The sequence below is a fragment of the Limulus polyphemus genome, unplaced genomic scaffold, assembly GCF_000517525.1.
Source record: "Limulus polyphemus unplaced genomic scaffold, Limulus_polyphemus-2.1.2 Scaffold1117, whole genome shotgun sequence".
In the NCBI taxonomy this organism is placed as follows: Eukaryota; Metazoa; Arthropoda; class Merostomata; order Xiphosura; family Limulidae; genus Limulus; species Limulus polyphemus.
In genome coordinates, this window is record NW_013666727.1 from 223,554 (window position 1) to 235,327 (window position 11,774).

An 11,774-nucleotide genomic window follows, 5' to 3' on the forward strand; every position below is an offset into this window, starting at 1 on the left:
CTAAGCTTCTTGAAAAAAAAGGAAATTTCTACTGAGGAAATGAGGAAACAGAACGCTCTACCTCCGCTCCACCAATAGACGTATCCAAGTAAAATATAACAAGAAAGGTGACATCGTCACAATACATTTACATCGCTATAAACCGTATTTCTATCCTTCTGGTGGGCATTCTATAGTTTTGCGCTTAACAACAAAGCCTTGTCTGGATCGGTATGCATGTCATTGTGTGCGGCCTGGGAGGGTTAGGTTCAATTCAGACCCCTTCCTACCTCCTTTACCATGTATATCCACTGTCAAATGCTATAGAGTTATTGACAAAATCAGGGCTTTAACAGGAATGTAAAGCCATCGAATTGGAACAATGATTCTTCTTCCCTCTTCAGGGCCAGACAACAAATAAACAGAACCAAAATACACTGTACTTGAATGGCTGAAAGCTCTTCCTGAATTGTTGGCCGTTAAAACAATTTCTTTTATTTTTTAACACATAAATTTAAAACAAAAATGGTGCAGCATGAGTTTACCGTTACCTTAGAAACTTTTATTAAATATTTAGTTATTTTTGTATAACTAAGCAACGTTCACGAATGTTTTGATGAGTAAGTGGCCTTGGCCTTGCATTTGTTGGAAGTAACACGTACATTGATCACTGGTGTTCGATTTTGCTATTCAAAGTGATTTTACCTTAATGTAAAACGCTTAAGTGGAAAGATCCGAGACACATCACACCAGTGCATTAAGTTCTTTGTTCTACAGATTAATAGTATTACAGATATACTTTGGGTTGTCACAGGTTAAGTTCAGGTTATTAGTTTTGGTACTACACGAAAGGCCACCTGGGCAGCGACATGTGCCAGGCAAAAAGTATTTATGAAATTCTATCCGGTTTTTAGACACATCTGAGTTGAAATCGAAATCGTTAAGAGAAATGCAAAACACACTCATGTGTAATCAAGAGGGCTGAGCGTGGCCTAGTTGTAAACAAACTCGGACTGTGTATCCGAGGGTTCATGAATTGTGCTCTGTTGCCGAAAAAAATTCCACTATTTGGTCAGACAAGAGTAGCCAGAGGCGTTGATAGGTACTTAAAAGATTCGGGGCTCGGGCCCATAGGCCTAGTACCTAGTGACGACTCGAGTAGCCCAAAATTTAGTGCTTGGTGTTGTTAATTAGTTGTCTTCTCTGTAGTCTATGAATTTAAAATTAGATAACCGTTGTGCAGCTTTCGCGTAAATCCTGAAATATACTGTAAACAAAAATAATTTCAAATGTGATACAGTTTAAATCTTAATAAAAAAAATACATTTTCAACTTTCTAACAAGAGTATTTTTTAACTCAAAATATCTATAAAAAATCTTAAATCAATCCAGAAAAGAAAAGAAAAACTTTTGGCATAAAACTTTTAGAATTATCTTACCCGAAATAATAAATGATTTTATGACAAGAAATTAAAATTAAGACAGTGCCAGCAACTCTGTAGCTTTAGTGTATAAATTTACTTCTGTTCCTTAACCTCTAAAATTTACTTCCGTCAAAAAAAAAATAGTAAGTTAATTTGACTTTCGTCTTAGAAAGTGAAGCATTTTCATCGCATTTGGTTAAGCTTACGAGTAAATTATGCTGTAATAAATTTCAAAGTAGTTATGATTTTTTTTTCAAACTGGTTTTAGTATCTATAATAAAGGACCTCGGTCAACATAATGAAACTGACAAATGATGATAGGATTCTACTGAATATGAACTTTTCTTTGCACATTATATACCAGTCAACAGTTGCTATATTTTTAACTTACTTTTGCTGACGATCCATTTCAAATACATTGTGTTAACACATTTAATTAATAACCGTTCCCTGCAATAACGTTTTATTTGACAATGTATTCCTGTATAAAAGGACCAATCTTTGTGGCAGATAATATATCAAGACTCAAAATTTAAGAGTTTTTTGTTTGCAATTAAGCACAAAGCTACACAATGGGCTATCTGTGCTCTGCCCACCACGGGTATCGAAAACCCGGATTCTAGCGTTGTAAGTCCGCAGATATACCGCTGTGCCATTGGAGGGCGGGTTTAAGAGAAAAGGAAACAAACGGTCACAAGCCACAATACAACGAGTGAACATATTCGCAGACTTTTCCCACTAAATTGGATTTTTTTTCTTATGTATTCATTTATACTTAGTCTATTTCTTTCAGTTATTCCAGTTATGTTTCTTTGTACATTACCCTGCTTCCAAAATATAAAAATACAAAAACAAATTGCATCTAAAATGCAAAATTTTCTGAAACTCATACAGTTTTTACTCTCTTGTTTTAACGTGTAGTTTCGTTCTTTCTCTTTTTTTCTGGTTTAAAAATTTACCTCCCATTTTTTACCTTTTCTCTTCCCAATTATTGTTTGAAACATTAGGGGCAAAGATTGGACCTGTTGTGAATCTCTGGATATTGCAGCTGGTAAGCTGGGTTCGATTCCGTATGATACCATAAAAAAATTCACCGCACTTTAAGCTATAGATGCGTTATAAAAGTGACAGTCATGCCCTTAGCCTAGATGGCAGGTGGTATGCTGCCTTCCCTCTTATCAACAGTTCGAAATTGAGGATGGTTGAAGATAACCTTAGTAGCCTTACCATGAATACAAAATTCAAACGTTAACATTTTCAATGAAGTTATATAAATAATTAGTTATTATAAGTTTCAATGTTGTTGTTTTTATCTAATGTATGGTATTCCTATTTCTGTACATACACATACACACACACACACACATATATATATATATTAAATTTTGTGTTTTTTAAAAGAATAATAATAGTTTCTTTGTTAGATTTACGAAGAATTGAGTATGTTATATCAAAACAATTTTGAATATGCAAATCAGAAATTCACTCGAAAACCACAGCCAATATGAAGTCGTACTGAAACGGCATGTATCACAACTACATTTTGACATTGATGGTGTTCGTAGTAAGTGTGATAGCACCGAACATTGGTCGCTTTTTTGGGGGCGGTGGATATGTAACAGGTGATCGAGAACTTAGTATTTCCAAGACAGGAATGCTCGTTTTACTTATTAGTAGTGGAAAACAAAGGAATATAGATCAACTTGAAGCACCAGGATAATCCAGAAAAAGACCTACAACAAGTCGTACACCAGCTATGGTAAACAAAATTGACGACTTGTAACGGGTGAAAATCCATAAACACAAAGGTCAGTAGCAAAAACCGTCCACGTGCCCAAGATAACAGGGAGTAACATAATTAAGAAGGATATCTGTCCGGAAAAGCGGCACGAGTCACGTGTCCACAAGTAGCTTCCATTACGTATCCAGGAAAGGAAAAACAACTGTAGAAAACTCTATAAAAAGTACTTAACCGTGATAAGATGACTGTAGATAGCTGGAGAATAAAAGGGAATTCATGTTATTCTATTCGTAAACATGCAGTTGGAATATGTCTGAACGTGACGACATGAACTTGAACGACGTAGTGAAGGTCTACAATCGTTTTAATATAATGCATTCTTCCTATGTTTAAGCAAAATCGTTAAATATTTGTTAACATTTAGTATTTAGAAAATTCCTTCGATTAAATTTCTTCTTTTATCTAAAGTTTTGTAAATATTTTTCTACAAATTAGCATGTTAATGTCTTTTGCATTTATAAGATGTGTGTAATAAAAAGTCGTCTATCATCTTGTACTTCACAAAGTTAAATACAAAATTCACTAATCGTCTTTTTGCATCCAGTCTTTCTTAATTGATTAGGCAATAACATCTCTTCAGCTTGCTAAATCATTTCATAGTTGACAAGAATTCTTATTTTTATCCCTAATGGAAAAATCGATGTTTATAATCAAAAGCTTTTAACAGACAGTATATTGGAATATCCTTTGATTTGCGTAAGTTATTGATCTCTATATACGCCATCTTACTGAAACTTGGTTGTATGCCAGATTCCCAATAAAAGATATATGTAACGCGCCTCCAAGCCCTGACAAGAAATCTTCAGCCAAGAACCGTAAATTTACTTCTAGCTCCTTCTCAGTTTAATCGATGTACAATAATATTTTTAGTCAACTATTGATATTTCATTAGAAAAATATAATATATAAGACTAATAACGTTTATCTAATTTATAATTATCGCAAGATGAGGTTTTCCAAATTTTTGTCGGCTGCTGGTGTTTGATAATATATATAATATAAATGATGTATATCTACTTAGGAATTATCACACGATGAGCTTTTCCATTAACACTGCACTAAAACGAAATCTTAACTTCGTTGGATGTTTGTCGCCATATTTTGAAGTCCCCTCATAAATATTAAATTCCTCGTTGTTTTTTATATGTTAAGCACAAAGCTACACAATCTCTACTCTGCCTACCACGGGTATCGAAACTCAGTTTCTGGCGCTATAAGTCCGCAGACATGCCGCTGTGCCACTGGGGTGCGCTAGGCTTAGTAATCCGCACATACATCAATTTATGCAGGAGAGTGTCGTCACGTGTTTATAACATTCCATTCACTCGTGTTGCCTGGTTAAATATTGATTTTAGAAATTTACTTGAGAAAGGGGAATAATGGCTCTATTTAAAATTCATTTCACGCAGAAATCTGCACTATTTTGGTTATCCAGTTTCTTCAGTAGTTTTAGAATTAATGTTACTGCTTCTTTGCAATTCAATGTAAAGTTTGAAATACAAAATATGAGTCGATTAACTAATGCTTAGGCTTTAAATAAATCAGCATGCTTGCTTTGCATTTCTAAATTGTAACCACGAAGGGAGGGGAAGCAAAGGCGCCATTTAGAGATGGCAGTGGACCACTTGCCCCTGTGTGTCTTTACTTAAACACCTATATGTGCAGCCGGTTTCATTTTACTATTTTCCCAGCTTGTGCCTGTAAATCCCATGATCTACAAGCGCAAAGCACGTTTCTTTTAGCGGAAAGTTTACTCGTAGCCTAAACGGCCTCTGAATCCCTTCTCATAGCTGTCCCCTAGAAAAATCTGAAACGGCACTTCCGGAGAGGGGGGCGATGTAGAGATGCTAACAATAAATGTTGACGTTCACTGAAATTTGCCAACGAAAGTCAAACACAAAGCTCTACATTTAATTATTATATTGAATCCCAACCTTAAGATCACATTTCCATGTGCTTTTCATTATCTAAGTATATTTTGTGTAACAAAGACGATGAACTTTTCGATAAGTTGTTCACTGTACTGTACAAAATACAACTGAGATAACGTTAGCTAACTCATAATGGTGTAGAATGCATATTTAAAAAACAACAACTATAATTTGATATAGGTGAACAAGTTTTATAAACAAATAAGCTAAATTTTACAAGTAAACAAATACTAAGACTTCTTAAAATCAGTAGAGTTCGACCCGATATGCTAATAGGATATTCTCTTGAGGCATTTGGTACTTTCTTTTGTACTAAAATAAGAATTGCTTTTTGGCTCATAAAAGAGTACATAGCGCATGAAATATAATCCCATACACTACTTCTAAGAAGCGAAAGTTTCGGTATATGGAATATACCTATAGGTAGTTCTACAGTATGAATGAGTAGTTTGGGGAGAGAAACTAAAAAATACAGTGTTTTGTGAGTTGTAATAAACCAATTTTGGATACGTAAATCAACATGTCACATCATAAACACAGTCCATGTAAACTCGCAGTGGAACGGATTGCATAACAACTACTTACTGACATTACTTAGCGTTTCATAGGTAGTGTGTTGACTTCAAAAAGTGATTGCCTTTTTTTGAAAGGGTAAGTAACATACCCGTCAGTCGCTAAATAGTTATGCAGATTCAAATCATAAAGATGTGTCTCCAGGATGTAAAATTTCCGAGATGGGACATCCCTTATTATTAATGACACTGGAAAACAAAGGAATGTAGATTAACTTGGGGCTAGTGCGATTCACAACAAACACTGGCACATGAGGCCCGTGCCCCGATTCGATTCGATAGTGCCTCGAATCCCCAGTTGGTGTCTTGAAAAATCAGAGCAGAAAAACCATGATCGATAACATACGGAAACGCACCCCGAATCTTTTAAGCACCTAGCAAAGCCTCTGACAACGAGACTTGTAATAAGTCTCAACCCAGTTGTAGTAAACATAAGTCGGCGTCTTGAGAATCCACGAACACAAAAGTCGCTCCAGAATCGGTACGCAACCTGATCAAGAAGTATCTCCACGTATAAGTCAAGCAGCTGGAAATAGAAACGGGAATTCAAGTTACTACATACAAAGTCAAGTCGCCTGTGGGTGAAACAAGCGCTAAGAAACCGTCGTCCTCGTTCACTAGATAGTTTGTGGAAGCATAAATAGTTTGTTTGTTTTGAACTTGCGCAAAGCTACACGAGGTCTAATTTAGCAGTAAAGACTAGAGGGAAGGCAGCTTGTCATCACCATCCACCGCCAACTCTTGGGCTACTCTTTTATCAACGAATAGTGGGATTGACTGCAACTTTATAATGCCCCCACAGCTGAAAGGGCGAGTATGTTTGGTGGGAGGGGGATTCGAACCTGCGACCCTCAGATTGCGAGTCAAGCGCCCTAACCACCTGGCCATACCGGGTCACAGCATAAAGAGAGGAGAGGTGTGATTTTAACATGACACCTTTACGACGAAGCCTTTTACAATTGAAACTACGTTGCAGACTTATCTTCAATATTCAAAGTCTTCAGATAGAACAAGACCGGACATGGCGACATGAATTGTAACGACATGGTGAGGTTTGCAAATAATCTTAACATAACATACTGAACCTTCGTATACCAGTAAAACAGCTTAGATATTATCGGGCTAAACACATTTTGTGAACGCTAAGTTATTTTGGTTGTTTGTTTATTTGTTAAATTTTGTGCAAAGCTGTTCCTACTTTGAAGTGATAGACTAGAAAGAAGGCTGCTAGCTATCACCACCTACTGTCAAGTCTTTTGCTAGTCTCGTCAGAACGAATAGTGAGATTTTATCATCATTCTTACAAGTTGGCTCCAAAGAAAGTAGCGCGTTTTTTATTTTCTATCTTGCGGTAACGGAACACGAAACACGAACCTCAGTTCCACAGTCCAGCATGCTAACAACTGTAGTGTGTGTGTGAAGAGGGGGGGGGGGTTAAATTTGAGAGTATAAATTCTTGATCATTTTCCAAACAGTTGAGTGACGTAATGGTGTTGTTTTGGTTTTACATAAAAATTAAATATCAGATATTTTTTAGTTTGTATAGATTACTATCTGTAATTTACTTTTAAAAAAGTTACATATTTTGACTAAAAGTATTAAAGAAAAATAATAAAAAACGTTAGTTCAAAAATAAACTACTAACAAGGAAACTTTTTCACGCGTAACAGTTCGTAGCCAAGGCAAACGAACAGCAGACGCTATTATTGATTTTAACGATCTACTAGGCCTGATCCTGACTCTTAGAAGTGACGCAGTGGTTGTAGGTTAAATCGTTGCACGAATGCCAGGTGTCGTTTTACATCGTGTTAATAAAAAAAACGTCAAATAATAATAAAGCACGATTTTTAATGGGTCTTGCAATGAAATATTTTTCATTAAAAAACGACACAAACAAAATATAGTTACATATAAATTAGCCAGTTTAGTTTGATAAGTAGCATACGTTGCTTTACTTTATTCGATAGTGTTGCGCACGTGATTACAGTGTTTAACACCAAATTACATCACAGGTATTTACTCCTCGACTTAAATATTTAAAAATTGGGTTGCAAATTACAATCGGGAGGTCGCACTTCGAAAGTGACAAAAATAAAACTGTAAAATATTGTAAACCTCGGAATATATACAATTATCGTACAAACAAGTTATCTTGGTTGTTGTTGTTTGTTATTAAGCACAAAGCTACACAATGGGTTATCTGTGCTCTGCCCACCACGGGTATTGAAACCTGGTTTCTAGAGGTATAAGTCCGCAAATATACCGCTGTGCCACTAGGGGGTAGTTCTCTTGGACAAAGTGCCGCACAAGTTCTTGTAAAATCCTAACAAACTATTGCTTTTTGAAATTAACTATTGCAAATCAATGTTTTGATGAGCTCTCGGAAGAAACTTATATAACACAATAACGAATGTTTTATTAAGTCTTGAAAATAACAAAAAAAGGACTTTAGTCGAATTAGTTACCATTAGAGCCATGGTCTATATGGAGCACAGTCATCTAACTTTATATATATATGTAGATTTGAGTAATTTGTTTGTTTGTTTGTTTGAAGTTAAGCACAAACCTGCACAATGGGCTATCTGTGCTCTGCCCACCACAGGCGTCGAAACCCGGTTTCTAGCGTTGTAAGTCCGCAGACATACCGCTGTGCCACTGGGGGGCTAGGTGAACTAATGAAATTGCTTTCTTGTATTTGACGTTTATTTATTTATTTACTAACTAACGGAAACCAAATCCGTAAGTTCAGAGGCGATTAAAATTATTTATGTATTTATTTATTTATACATACACATATAAAATCATATAAATATTATATTTTAATAATTCTAATCGCCGTATGATGAGCATCTATTTTCTGTTTTTTCCCCTCCTCCCCTCCAATAAAAATTTATGGTTTGGGTCAGTTAGAAATTATACGAAGAAGGGGGAAAAATCTGTATTAAAGATACGAGAGTAGACTTATCAAAATCCAATTTCTTCATCTCTTCGGTGTATATCCCTTGTAAAAGCTTTCATTAATTATGAGAAAAACAGACCATGTATAACAATGATTTTAAAGTAAGGTAGACCACAACGTACAATGCAAGTTGTGCTTGGATGATAACCTTCGAGAAATCGATATTATACTGAGAACGAAGATCTGCTTCCCTAAATACCGATTTTTCTCGACAAAGGTTTGAAATATTCGAATAATCAGAAGTTATTCTGCTCCGCAGTAATTTCGTAATTACTTCTCTTCTCTTCTTAAGATATATCAGAAAGAAAAATATATCATATCAAATTACAAATTTGAAAACAAACAATATTAAGCGCAATATGTAAATTTCTTCATCATAGCTCAACAGATGGTGCTACTCGGCAAGGCTCATCGGATCCTTTCGTTATTATCTAGACAAATATTAAATTATCTAAGGTACAAAACAAAATGTAAATAATAAAGGCACGAACTTCCAAGTAACTTAGGTTAATAGCATAACTAGCCCCGTTGCAAAAGGTTGTGCGGGTTTTCTGAATATAAGGTGGTTTTAGATAACCATTTCACATGTGTGTTTTGTTTAGCGCAACACCACACAATAGGTTATCCGAGGTCTGTCCACCGCGGTGGAATCGAACCCCGGGTTTTTGCGTGTTAAGAACATAAACTTACTGCTGAACCATCGAGGGACCTCTATTTTTATAGAATAAGTATAATAATTCGTCATGTGAGCATATCCAAAACATTTGGTAAAGCGAAAAAGTCAGATATAACAGATTTTCTTGTGAAAAATCTATGGGCCAGTAAACAAATGCACCTTTAAAAGAGAGGCGTTCTGCTTGCAAGTGTGAATACTTATACCAAATTTGACAGGCTTGACTCAGTGATTAGTGTGTTGACTGTGAAGCTGTGATTCAGTGATCCACGTCCCATTTCTTCTATATAGAAAATCTGCTCCTCACTTTGGGGCCAAGAGTGAATTAAGTACCATTGTTCAGTCTAACAAGAGTATTCCAAGAGATGGCGGTTAGTGGTATTGACCAACTACTTATTCTATCACTTGAGAATTAGGGCTGACTAGCGCAGATAGTCTTCGTGTAGCTTTACGTGAAATCTAACAAACAAACAAATTATAACTTAATGTTTAGACGCGGCTTGAAGCTCCAAGCCATATTTTCTAAAAAGTGGGTTCCTCGTATTCAAATTTGAAATTATGACATCGATTTTTAAGCATTTTATATATAAATATGCAAAATAAGAACTACACTTAATTTTTTTTTGAAATACATCTTCTATACTTACGTATATGTGATTTTTGAGAATAAGATATTTCTGAATAAGTAATAAGCTATTTCCTGTCTTGAAATCACTAACAACCGGCTCCAAGAACTTACATCTTCTAGATAAGTAATTACCAATAAATTGGTTACAAGACCCATAACTTTTGAATAAATAATAAGCTATCAATAACAGCAAATACTCTGATTCACAGACAACATTCAATGAGTTTCATGAAATGCGAAACCTGTGAAAAGAACAGTATGTCCATGAAGCCAGTAGCTTAAACTTTCCTGGGTAAATTACTAAAACAAAAGTGTGATCCACACTGGACTTACGATTTAAAAAAATGGAAGTTACTAAAGTATAAAGTTGGTGCTACATATATACCATAGATATAGCTCAAAAGGACAATGATACGTTTTAAGAAAAAGAGTGTTCCAAAATACTGAAATATCATAGTTAAGAAAACCACAATAAGAATATCTGTCCTGTTTCCAATTGTCATACACGACGATGTAATATCCCACATGGACCAATAAGCGGAATCGTGACTAAAACTTGACGAACCAATAAGGGAAAAAAATTTATTTTATACATCCGTAATCTACAATTATGAAATTCCACGAGCCATGCTAATTTCAGTGCTTTCATTTAAGTAGAAGGTAGCGCTCGGATAACACAGCGTTTTGAAAGCTTATACACTCTTTATATATTACTATTACTGAAGGCATTATTAGTAACCTAATCACTGTGAAATTTAAAATAATTCCAATAGAAAGCCTATTCATACTTTACCTATTTCACTATTAATATCACATATAAAGAAAACGAAAAGTAAAGCTCCCCTGGAACAGTTTTTTGATCATATCAGTCTGATCAGAAAATGATCATTTATTACCATACTCTGCTGCTTTCTTGCAACCAGTAAACTTCTGGTCCATCGCCACCCAGCCTAAAAATTAAACATTTTGTGAAATACTTTACCAAAACCTCCATGAAAGTTAGGATAAACAATATTTACATATGGTGTTCTAGTAAATAAAAGAGCATTAACAAATAATTTTAGCAAGTTTGTAAGTGAATAAAACTACTTCATGAAACCATGATAAATGCCATTTAACAATTTTCCAAGTTTTAAGTATGTTTTTAATAACTTCTTTCAACTGTTTAACTTAACAGAGCTCAAACTGATTGATTTATAAATTTGTGTACCTTAAGGCTTCAAAACAGTTTCCTCTTTCAATCTGATGTTTTTTCTGTAAAATAACGTAATCTCATTTTCATTTTTGACAATAAGAATATAAGTAAACACTGTAAAATATCTATAAGTCATTTCTCCATTGTAACATTTTTACTGCTGTCGTTCACAACATAGATATTTTTCGTAACTGTCCTTTTGTGTTCTAGTTTTATGAACAGCTTTTAACCTACTTTTGTTTTCTTATATGGATGTGTCATCCTCTTCACCAACAAGTTTTGCTCGCTTGACAACAATGGCGCTTGGCTTTCTTGATCATTCATTTTGGAATAACTGTACACACACACACATACACTGAGTGGTCACAAGTAAATAGACACCTAATTTTTCATTATTTAACTGATTATGCTAACCAATTTATGTTCACAGAGCACTATAAAAATGAAATCGGTCCGCACACTAATTAGTGCTACAACATGCCTAGAACTCAAGGTTCTCTCGAATTGTCAGATTTTGTTAGAGGAAGGATAGTTGATCAAGCAGATGGTGGAATAAGTCAGCGACAAATTTCGCAGAATTTGGGAATCCTGCTTTCGACAGTCAACAGAATC